This window comes from Pelobates fuscus, chromosome 3 (assembly GCF_036172605.1).
Source record: "Pelobates fuscus isolate aPelFus1 chromosome 3, aPelFus1.pri, whole genome shotgun sequence".
Lineage (NCBI taxonomy): Eukaryota > Metazoa > Chordata > Amphibia > Anura > Pelobatidae > Pelobates > Pelobates fuscus.
In genome coordinates this window covers 399,798,696-399,810,707 of record NC_086319.1, presented here as the reverse complement: position 1 = coordinate 399,810,707, position 12,012 = coordinate 399,798,696, and the positions used below count along the sequence as shown (strand labels likewise).

General features: G+C 45.9%; 5 non-coding genes across 5 annotated transcripts; all 5 read left to right on the top strand.

Annotated features, from left to right (window-relative positions):
• The first annotated feature begins 1,113 nt into the window (after positions 1-1,113).
• On the top strand, positions 1,114-1,185 carry TRNAE-CUC (transfer RNA glutamic acid (anticodon CUC)). Its single transcript has one exon. It is a non-coding gene; the product is annotated as a tRNA-Glu (tRNA).
• Positions 1,186-4,047: 2,862 nt separating this feature from the next.
• TRNAE-CUC (transfer RNA glutamic acid (anticodon CUC)) lies at positions 4,048-4,119 on the top strand. The gene has a single exon. It is a non-coding gene; the product is annotated as a tRNA-Glu (tRNA).
• A 2,096-nt stretch (positions 4,120-6,215) lies between these two features.
• Positions 6,216-6,287, top strand: TRNAE-CUC (transfer RNA glutamic acid (anticodon CUC)). Its single transcript has one exon. It is a non-coding gene; the product is annotated as a tRNA-Glu (tRNA).
• A 980-nt stretch (positions 6,288-7,267) lies between these two features.
• Positions 7,268-7,339, top strand: TRNAE-CUC (transfer RNA glutamic acid (anticodon CUC)). Its single transcript has one exon. It is a non-coding gene; the product is annotated as a tRNA-Glu (tRNA).
• Positions 7,340-9,432: 2,093 nt separating this feature from the next.
• TRNAE-CUC (transfer RNA glutamic acid (anticodon CUC)) lies at positions 9,433-9,504 on the top strand. Its single transcript has one exon. It is a non-coding gene; the product is annotated as a tRNA-Glu (tRNA).
• The last annotated feature ends 2,508 nt before the right edge of the window (positions 9,505-12,012 follow it).

Below are 12,012 nucleotides of genomic sequence, written 5' to 3'. Positions count from 1 at the left end.
AGCAGGCTCCTCCAGGAGCTCGTGGCAAACTCACTTGGAGAGGGAGGAGAGCTATGATACGCCCAGGAAATGGAGATAACGAGATGGTTAAATAATGGTTGATTGAAGCTGTCAGGTGTAGCTCGCACTTTAATTTGAAATCGGTTTCCTTTTTGCCTTTAAAATAAGCGATCTTGCTGCAGTCTAATTAGGGCGCATTGAGGAAATCTGTGTAAGAATGGACCTTGCTGACATTTTCAGTGCCTTAAAAGGCAAACGTTTGAATTGCACTGTCGCGTGGAAACCTTGAGCTTCTGGATACCACAAACTCGTTTTCTCACAGTTTCTAGCAGCTTACAGTTCCCTGGTAGTCTAGTGGTTAGGATTCAGCGCTCTCACCGCCGCGGCCCGGGTTCGATTCCCGGTCAGGGAAAGTTATTCTTTTCCCGCAACAAGCAAAATGTGCCCTAAAAATACATAAAACCCCACAAATGTTACATCCCCTAATAGCCCTGATCTGGGTGACCAACATATCCAAAGATCAAACATATCAGTTCAGGGGTTCAGGAATTTCCTAGAAGTCATAATTTTGACAAAGCGTGCACATGGTCCTATGCCCAAAACAGTTCCATGAAATCAGTGCTAACAGTCGGTCACGTTTGGTAGGCTTTTACAGGTTTCCCTGCAGGGCAAATAATCTGTGGGTAGGAGGCTGGCAAGCAGGCTCCTCCAGGAGCTCGTGGCAAACTCACTTGGAGAGGGAGGAGAGCTATGATACGCCCAGGAAATGGAGATAACGAGATGGTTAAATAATGGTTGATTGAAGCTGTCAGGTGTAGCTCGCACTTTAATTTGAAATCGGTTTCCTTTTTGCCTTTAAAATAAGCGATCTTGCTGCAGTCTAATTAGGACGCATTGATGAAATCATTGTAAGAATGGACCTTGCTGACATTTTCAGTGCCTTAACCCCTTAAGGACACATGACATGTGTGACATGTCATGATGCCCATTTATTCCAGAAGTTTGGTCCTTAAGGGGTTAAAAGGCAAACGTTTGAATTGCACTGTCGCATGGAAACCTTGAGCTTCTGGATACCACAAACTCGTTTTCTCACAGTTTCTAGCAGCTCACAGTTCCCTGGTGGTCTAGTGGTTAGGATTCGGCGCTCTCACCGCCGCGGCCCGGGTTCGATTCCCGGTCAGGGAAAATTAACCTTTTCCCGCAACAAGCAAAATGTGCCCTAAAAATACATAAATCCCCACAAATAGTTAAATCCCCTAATAGCCCTGATCTGGGTGACCACACATATCACATATATCAGTTCAGGGGTTCAAGAATTTCCTGGAAGTCATAATTTTGACCAAGCGTGCACATGGTCCTATGCCCAAAACAGTTCCATGAAATCAGTGCTAACAGTCGGTCACGTTTGGTAGGCTTTTACAGGTTTCCCTGCAGGGCCCATAATCTGTGGGTAGGAGGCTGGCAAGCAGGCTCCTCCAGGAGCTCGTGGCAAACTCACTTGGAGAGGGAGGAGAGCTATGATAAGCCCAGGAAATGGAGATAACGAGATGGTTAAATAATGGTTGATTGAAGCTGTCAGGTGTAGCTCGCACTTTAATTTGAAATCGGTTTCCTTTTTGCCTTTAAAATAAGCGATCTTGCTGCAGTATAATTAGGGCGCATTGAGGAAATCTGTGTAAGAATGGACCTTGCTGACATTTTCAGTGCCTTAAAAGGCAAACGTTTGAATTGCACTTTCGCGTGGAAACCTTGAGCTTCTGGATACCACAAACTCGTTTTCTCACAGTTTCTAGCAGCTCACAGTTCCCTGTCGTCTAGTGGTTAGGATTCAGCGCTCTCACCACCGCGGCCCGGGTTCGATTCCCGGTCAGGGAAAGTTAATCTTTTCCCGCAACAAGCAAAATGTTCCCTAAAAATACATAAAACCCCACAAATGTTACATCCCCTAATAGCCCTGATCTGGGTGACCAACATATCCAAAGATCACACATATCAGTTCAGGGGTTCAGGAATTTCCTGGAAGTCATAATTTTGACCAAGCATGCACATGATCCTATGCCCAAAACAGTTCCATGAAATCAGTGCTAACAGTCGGTCACGTTTGGTAGGCTTTTACAGGTTTCCCTGCAGGGCCCATAATCTGTGGGTAGGAGGCTGGCAAGCAGGCTCCTCCAGGAGCTCGTGGCAAACTCACTTGGAGAGGGAGGAGAGCTATGATACGCCCAGGAAATGGAGATAACGAGATGGTTAAATAATGGTTGATTGAAGCTGTCAGGTGTAGCTCGCACTTTAATTTGAAATCGGTTTCCTTTTTGCCTTTAAAATAAGCGATCTTGCTGCAGTCTAATTAGGGCGCATTGATGAAATCATTGTAAGAATGGACCTTGCTGACATTTTCAGTGCCTTAACCCCTTAAGGACACATGACATGTGTGACATGTCATGATGCACATTTATTCCAGAAGTTTGGTCCTTAAGGGGTTAAAAGGCAAACGTTTGAATTGCACTGTCGCGTGGAAACCTTGAGCTTCTGGATACCACAAACTCGTTTTCTCACAGTTTCTAGCAGCTCACAGTTCCCTGGTGGTCTAGTGGTTAGGATTCGGCGTTCTCACCACCGCGGCCCGGGTTCGATTCCCGGTCAGGGAAAATTAACCTTTTCCCGCAACAAGCAAAATGTGCCCTAAAAATACATAAATCCCCACAAATAGTTAAATCCCCTAATAGCCCTGATCTGGGTGACCAACATATCCAAAGATCACACATATCAGTTCAGGGGTTCAAGAATTTCCTGGAAGTCATAATTTTGACCAAGCGTGCACATGGTCCTATGCCCAAAACAGTTCCATGAAATCAGTGCTAACAGTCGGTTAAGTTTGGTAGGCTTTTACAGGTTTCCCTGCAGGGCCCATAATCTGTGGGTAGGAGGCTGGCAAGCAGGCTCCTCCAGGAGCTCGTGGCAAACTCACTTGGAGAGGGAGGAGAGCTATGATACGCCCAGGAAATGGAGATAACGAGATGGTTAAATAATGGTTGATTGAAGCTGTCAGGTGTAGCTCACACTTTAATTTGAAATCGGTTTCCTTTTTGCCTTTAAAATAAGCGATCTTGCTGCAGTCTAATTAGGGCGCATTGAGGAAATCTGTGTAAGAATGGACCTTGCTGACATTTTCAGTGCCTTAAAAGGCAAACGTTTGAATTGCACTGTCGCGTGGAAACCTTGAGCTTCTGGATTCCACAAACTCGTTTTCTCACAGTTTCTAGCAGCACACAGTTCCCTGTCGTCTAGTGGTTAGGATTCAGCGCTCTCACCGCCGCGGCCCGGGTTCGATTCCCGGTCAGGGAAAATTAACCTTTTCCCGCAACAAGCAAAATGTGCCCTAAAAATACATAAATCCCCACAGATAGTTAAATCCCCTAATAGCCCTGATCTGGGTGACCAACATATCCAAAGATCACACATATCAGTTCAGGGGTTCAGGAATTTCCTGGAAGTCATAATTTTGACCAAGCGTGCACATGGTCCTATGCCCAAAACAGTTCCATGAAATCAGTGCTAACAGTCGGTCAAGTTTGGTAGGCTTTTACAGGTTTCCCTGCAGGGCCCATAATCTGTGGGTAGGAGGCTGACAAGCAGGCTCCTCCAGGAGCTCGTGGCAAACTCACTTGGAGAGGGAGGAGAGCTATGATAAGCCCAGGAAATGGAGATAACGAGATGGTTAAATAATGGTTGATTGAAGCTGTCAGGTGTAGCTCGCACTTTAATTTGAAATCGGTTTCCTTTTTGCCTTTAAAATAAGCGATCTTGCTGCAGTCTAATTAGGGCGCATTGAGGAAATCTGTGTAAGAATGGACCTTGCTGACATTTTCAGTGCCTTAACCCCTTAAGGACACATGACATGTGTGACATGTCATGATGCCCATTTATTCCAGAAGTTTGGTCCTTAAGGGGTTAAAAGGCAAACGTTTGAATTGCACTGTCGCGTGGAAACCTTGAGCTTCTGGATACCATAAACTCGTTTTCTGACAGTTTCTAGCAGCTCTCAGTTCCCTGGTGGTCTAGTGGTTAGGATTCGGCGCTCTCACCGCCGCGGCCCGGGTTCGATTCCCGGTCAGGGAAAATTAACCTTTTCCCGCAACAAGCAAAATGTGCCCTAAAAATACATAAATCCCCACAAATAGTTAAATCCCCTAATAGCCCTGATCTGGGTGACCAACATATCCAAAGATCACACATATCAGTTCAGGGGTTCAGGAATTTCCTGGAAGTCATAATTTTGACCAAGCGTGCACATGGTCCTATGCCCAAAACAGTTCCATGAAATCAGTGCTAACAGTCGGTCAAGTTTGGTAGGCTTTTACAGGTTTCCCTGCAGGGCCCATAATCTGTGGGTAGGAGGCTGGCAAGCAGGCTCCTCCAGGAGCTCGTGGCAAACTCACTTGGAGAGGGAGGAGAGCTATGATACGCCCAGGAAATGGAGATAACGAGATGGTTAAATAATGGTTGATTGAAGCTGTCAGGTGTAGCTCGCACTTTAATTTGAAATCGGTTTCCTTTTTGCCTTTAAAATAAGCGATCTTGCTGCAGTCTAATTAGGGCGCATTGAGGAAATCTGTGTAAGAATGGACCTTGCTGACATTTTCAGTGCCTTAAAAGGCAAACGTTTGAATTGCACTGTCGCGTGGAAACCTTGAGCTTCTGGATTCCACAAACTCGTTTTCTCACAGTTTCAAGCAGCTCTCAGTTCCCTGGTGGTCTAGTGGTTAGGATTCGGCGCTCTCACCGCCGCGGCCCGTGTTCGATTCCCGGTCAGGGAAAATTAACCTTTTCCCGCAACAAGCAAAATGTGCCCTAAAAATGCATAAAACCCCACAAATGTTAAATCCCCTAATAGCACTGATCTGGGTGACCAACATATCCAAAGATCACACATATCAGTTCAGGGGTTCAGGAATTTCCTGGAAGTCATAATTTTGACCAAGTGTGCACATGGTCCTATGCCCAAAACAGTTCCATGAAATCAGTGCTAACAGTCGGTTAAGTTTGGTAGGCTTTTACAGGTTTCCCTGCAGGGCCCATAATCTGTGGGTAGGAGGCTGGCAAGCAGGCTCCTCCAGGAGCTCGTGGCAAACTCACTTGGAGAGGGAGGAGAGCTATGATACGCCCAGGAAATGGAGATAACGAGATGGTTAAATAATGGTTGATTGAAGCTGTCAGGTGTAGCTCGCACTTTAATTTGAAATCGGTTTCCTTTTTGCCTTTAAAATAAGCGATCTTGCTGCAGTCTAATTAGGGCGCATTGAGGAAATCTGTGTAAGAATGGACCTTGCTGACATTTTCAGTGCCTTAAAAGGCAAACGTTTGAATTGCACTGTCGCGTGGAAACCTTGAGCTTCTGGATACCACAAACTCGTTTTCTCACAGTTTCTAGCAGCTCACAATTCCCTGGTGGTCTAGTGGTTAGGATTCGGCGCTCTCACCGCCGCGGCCCGGGTTCGATTTCCGGTCAGGGAAAGTTAATCTTTTCCCGCAACAAGCAAAATGTTCCCTAAAAATACATAAAACCCCACAAATGTTACATCCCCTAATAGCCCTGATCTGGGTGACCAACATATCCAAAGATCACACATATCAGTTCAGGGGTTCAGGAATTTCCTGGAAGTCATAATTTTGACCAAGCGTGCACATGGTCCTATGCCCAAAACAGTTCCATGAAATCAGTGCTAACAGTCGGTCACGTTTGGTAGGCTTTTACAGGTTTCCCTGCAGGGCCCATAATCTGTGGGTAGTAGGCTGGCAAGCAGGCTCCTCCAGGAGCTCGTGGCAAACTCACTTGGAGAGGAAGGAGAGCTATGATACGCCCAGGAAATGGAGATAACGAGATGGTTAAATAATGGTTGATTGAAGCTGTCAGGTGTAGCTCGCACTTTAATTTGAAATCGGTTTCCTTTTTGCCTTTAAAATAAGTGATCTTGCTGCAGTCTAATTAGGGCGCATTGAGGAAATCTGTGTAAGAATGGACCTTGCTGACATTTTCAGTGCCTTAACCCCTTAAGGACACATGACATGTGTGACATGTCATGATGCCCATTTATTCCAGAAGTTTGGTCCTTAAGGGGTTAAAAGGCAAACGTTTGAATTGCACTGTCGCGTGGAAACCTTGAGCTTCTGGATACCATAAACTCGTTTTCTGACAGTTTCTAGCAGCTCTCAGTTCCCTGGTGGTCTAGTGGTTAGGATTCGGCGCTCTCACCGCCGCGGCCCGGGTTCGATTCCCGGTCAGGGAAAATTAACCTTTTCCCGCAACAAGCAAAATGTGCCCTAAAAATACATAAATCCCCACAAATAGTTAAATCCCCTAATAGCCCTGATCTGGGTGACCAACATATCCAAAGATCACACATATCAGTTCAGGGGTTCAGGAATTTCCTGGAAGTCATAATTTTGACCAAGCGTGCACATGGTCCTATGCCCAAAACAGTTCCATGAAATCAGTGCTAACAGTCGGTCAAGTTTGGTAGGCTTTTACAGGTTTCCCTGCAGGGCCCATAATCTGTGGGTAGGAGGCTGGCAAGCAGGCTCCTCCAGGAGCTCGTGGCAAACTCACTTGGAGAGGGAGGAGAGCTATGATACGCCCAGGAAATGGAGATAACGAGATGGTTAAATAATGGTTGATTGAAGCTGTCAGGTGTAGCTCGCACTTTAATTTGAAATCGGTTTCCTTTTTGCCTTTAAAATAAGCGATCTTGCTGCAGTCTAATTAGGGCGCATTGAGGAAATCTGTGTAAGAATGGACCTTGCTGACATTTTCAGTGCCTTAAAAGGCAAACGTTTGAATTGCACTGTCGCGTGGAAACCTTGAGCTTCTGGATTCCACAAACTCGTTTTCTCACAGTTTCAAGCAGCTCTCAGTTCCCTGGTGGTCTAGTGGTTAGGATTCGGCGCTCTCACCGCCGCGGCCTGTGTTCGATTCCCGGTCAGGGAAAATTAACCTTTTCCCGCAACAAGCAAAATGTGCCCTAAAAATGCATAAAACCCCACAAATGTTAAATCCCCTAATAGCACTGATCTGGGTGACCAACATATCCAAAGATCACACATATCAGTTCAGGGGTTCAGGAATTTCCTGGAAGTCATAATTTTGACCAAGCGTGCACATGGTTAAAAGGGGTTAAAAGGCAAACGTTTGAATTGCACTGTCGCGTGCAAACCTTGAGCTTCTGGATACCACAAACTCGTTTTCTCACAGTTTCTAGCAGCTCACAGTTCCCTGGTAGTCTAGTGGTTAAGATTCGGCGCTCTCACCGCCGCGTCCCGGGTTCGATTCCCGGTCAGGGAAAGTTAATCTTTTCCCGCAACAAGCAAAATGTGTCCTAAAAATACATAAAACCCCACAAATGTTACATCCCCTAATAGCCCTGATCTGAGTGACCAACATATCCAAAGATCACACATATCAGTTCAGGGGTTCAGGAATTTCCTGGAAGTCATAATTTTGACCAAGCGTGCACATAGTCCTATGCCCAAAACAGTTCCATGAAATCAGTTCTAACAGTCGGTCACGTTTGGTAGGCTTTTACAGGTTTCCCTGCAGGGCCCATAATCTGTGGGTAGGAGGCTGGCAAGCAGGCTCCTCCAGGAGCTTGTGGCAAACTCACTTGGAGAGGGAGGAGAGCTATGATACGCCCAGGAAATGGAGATAATGAGATGGTTAAATAATGGTTGATTGAAGCTGTCAGGTGTAGCTCGCACTTTAATTTGAAATCGGTTTCCTTTTTGCCTTTAAAATAAGCGATCTTGCTGCAGTCTAATTAGGGCGCATTGAGGAAATCTGTGTAAGAATGGACCTTGCTGACATTTTCAGTGCCTTAAAAGGCAAACGTTTGAATTGCACTGTCGCGTGGAAACCTTGAGCTTCTGGATACCACAAACTCGTTTTCTCACAGTTTCAAGCAGCTCACAGTTCCCTGTCGTCTAGTGGTTAGGATTCGGCGCTCTCACCGCCGCGGCCCGGGTTCGACTCCCGGTCAGGGAAAGATAATCTTTTCCCGCAACAAGCAAAATGTTCCCTAAAAATACATAAAACCCCACAAATGTTACATCCCCTAATAGCCCTGATCTGGGTGACCAACATATCCAAAGATCACACATATCAGTTCAGGGGTTCAGGAATTTCCTGGAAGTCATAATTTTGACCAAGCGTGCACATGGTCCTATGCCCAAAACAGTTCCATGAAATCAGTGCTAACAGTCGGTCAAATTTGGTAGGCTTTTACAGGTTTCCCTGCAGGGCCCATAATCTGTGGGTAGGAGGCTGGCAAGCAGGCTCCTCCAGGAGCTTGTGGCAAACTCACTTGGAGAGGGAGGAGAGCTATGATACGCCCAGGAAATGGAGATAATGAGATGGTTAAATAATGGTTGATTGAAGCTGTCAGGTGTAGCTCGCACTTTAATTTGAAATCGGTTTCCTTTTTGCCTTTAAAATAAGCGATCTTGCACTGTCTAATTAGGGCGCATTGAGGAAATCTGTGTAAGAATGGACCTTGCTGACATTTTCAGTGCCTTAAAAGGCAAACGTTTGAATTGCACTGTCGCGTGGAAACCTTGAGCTTCTGGATACCACAAACTCGTTTTCTCACAGTTTCTAGCAGCTTACAGTTCCCTGGTAGTCTAGTGGTTAGGATTCAGCGCTCTCACCGCCGCGGCCCGGGTTCGATTCCCGGTCAGGGAAAGTTATTCTTTTCCCGCAACAAGCAAAATGTGCCCTAAAAATACATAAAACCCCACAAATGTTACATCCCCTAATAGCCCTGATCTGGGTGACCAACATATCCAAAGATCAAACATATCAGTTCAGGGGTTCAGGAATTTCCTAGAAGTCATAATTTTGACAAAGCGTGCACATGGTCCTATGCCCAAAACAGTTCCATGAAATCAGTGCTAACAGTCGGTCACGTTTGGTAGGCTTTTACAGGTTTCCCTGCAGGGCAAATAATCTGTGGGTAGGAGGCTGGCAAGCAGGCTCCTCCAGGAGCTCGTGGCAAACTCACTTGGAGAGGGAGGAGAGCTATGATACGCCCAGGAAATGGAGATAACGAGATGGTTAAATAATGGTTGATTGAAGCTGTCAGGTGTAGCTCGCACTTTAATTTGAAATCGGTTTCCTTTTTGCCTTTAAAATAAGCGATCTTGCTGCAGTCTAATTAGGACGCATTGATGAAATCATTGTAAGAATGGACCTTGCTGACATTTTCAGTGCCTTAACCCCTTAAGGACACATGACATGTGTGACATGTCATGATGCCCATTTATTCCAGAAGTTTGGTCCTTAAGGGGTTAAAAGGCAAACGTTTGAATTGCACTGTCGCATGGAAACCTTGAGCTTCTGGATACCACAAACTCGTTTTCTCACAGTTTCTAGCAGCTCACAGTTCCCTGGTGGTCTAGTGGTTAGGATTCGGCGCTCTCACCGCCGCGGCCCGGGTTCGATTCCCGGTCAGGGAAAATTAACCTTTTCCCGCAACAAGCAAAATGTGCCCTAAAAATACATAAATCCCCACAAATAGTTAAATCCCCTAATAGCCCTGATCTGGGTGACCACACATATCACACATATCAGTTCAGGGGTTCAAGAATTTCCTGGAAGTCATAATTTTGACCAAGCGTGCACATGGTCCTATGCCCAAAACAGTTCCATGAAATCAGTGCTAACAGTCGGTCACGTTTGGTAGGCTTTTACAGGTTTCCCTGCAGGGCCCATAATCTGTGGGTAGGAGGCTGGCAAGCAGGCTCCTCCAGGAGCTCGTGGCAAACTCACTTGGAGAGGGAGGAGAGCTATGATAAGCCCAGGAAATGGAGATAACGAGATGGTTAAATAATGGTTGATTGAAGCTGTCAGGTGTAGCTCGCACTTTAATTTGAAATCGGTTTCCTTTTTGCCTTTAAAATAAGCGATCTTGCTGCAGTATAATTAGGGCGCATTGAGGAAATCTGTGTAAGAATGGACCTTGCTGACATTTTCAGTGCCTTAAAAGGCAAACGTTTGAATTGCACTTTCGCGTGGAAACCTTGAGCTTCTGGATACCACAAACTCGTTTTCTCACAGTTTCTAGCAGCTCACAGTTCCCTGTCGTCTAGTGGTTAGGATTCAGCGCTCTCACCACCGCGGCCCGGGTTCGATTCCCGGTCAGGGAAAGTTAATCTTTTCCCGCAACAAGCAAAATGTTCCCTAAAAATACATAAAACCCCACAAATGTTACATCCCCTAATAGCCCTGATCTGGGTGACCAACATATCCAAAGATCACACATATCAGTTCAGGGGTTCAGGAATTTCCTGGAAGTCATAATTTTGACCAAGCATGCACATGATCCTATGCCCAAAACAGTTCCATGAAATCAGTGCTAACAGTCGGTCACGTTTGGTAGGCTTTTACAGGTTTCCCTGCAGGGCCCATAATCTGTGGGTAGGAGGCTGGCAAGCAGGCTCCTCCAGGAGCTCGTGGCAAACTCACTTGGAGAGGGAGGAGAGCTATGATACGCCCAGGAAATGGAGATAACGAGATGGTTAAATAATGGTTGATTGAAGCTGTCAGGTGTAGCTCGCACTTTAATTTGAAATCGGTTTCCTTTTTGCCTTTAAAATAAGCGATCTTGCTGCAGTCTAATTAGGGCGCATTGATGAAATCATTGTAAGAATGGACCTTGCTGACATTTTCAGTGCCTTAACCCCTTAAGGACACATGACATGTGTGACATGTCATGATGCACATTTATTCCAGAAGTTTGGTCCTTAAGGGGTTAAAAGGCAAACGTTTGAATTGCACTGTCGCGTGGAAACCTTGAGCTTCTGGATACCACAAACTCGTTTTCTCACAGTTTCTAGCAGCTCACAGTTTCCTGGTGGTCTAGTGGTTAGGATTCGGCGTTCTCACCACCGCGGCCCGGGTTCGATTCCCGGTCAGGGAAAATTAACCTTTTCCCGCAACAAGCAAAATGTGCCCTAAAAATACATAAATCCCCACAAATAGTTAAATCCCCTAATAGCCCTGATCTGGGTGACCAACATATCCAAAGATCACACATATCAGTTCAGGGGTTCAAGAATTTCCTGGAAGTCATAATTTTGACCAAGCGTGCACATGGTCCTATGCCCAAAACAGTTCCATGAAATCAGTGCTAACAGTCGGTTAAGTTTGGTAGGCTTTTACAGGTTTCCCTGCAGGGCCCATAATCTGTGGGTAGGAGGCTGGCAAGCAGGCTCCTCCAGGAGCTCGTGGCAAACTCACTTGGAGAGGGAGGAGAGCTATGATACGCCCAGGAAATGGAGATAACGAGATGGTTAAATAATGGTTGATTGAAGCTGTCAGGTGTAGCTCACACTTTAATTTGAAATCGGTTTCCTTTTTGCCTTTAAAATAAGCGATCTTGCTGCAGTCTAATTAGGGCGCATTGAGGAAATCTGTGTAAGAATGGACCTTGCTGACATTTTCAGTGCCTTAAAAGGCAAACGTTTGAATTGCACTGTCGCGTGGAAACCTTGAGCTTCTGGATTCCACAAACTCGTTTTCTCACAGTTTCTAGCAGCACACAGTTCCCTGTCGTCTAGTGGTTAGGATTCAGCGCTCTCACCGCCGCGGCCCGGGTTCGATTCCCGGTCAGGGAAAATTAACCTTTTCCCGCAACAAGCAAAATGTGCCCTAAAAATACATAAATCCCCACAGATAGTTAAATCCCCTAATAGCCCTGATCTGGGTGACCAACATATCCAAAGATCACACATATCAGTTCAGGGGTTCAGGAATTTCCTGGAAGTCATAATTTTGACCAAGCGTGCACATGGTCCTATGCCCAAAACAGTTCCATGAAATCAGTGCTAACAGTCGGTCAAGTTTGGTAGGCTTTTACAGGTTTCCCTGCAGGGCCCATAATCTGTGGGTAGGAGGCTGACAAGCAGGCTCCTCCAGGAGCTCGTGGCAAACTCACTTGGAGAGGGAGGAGAGCTATGATAAGC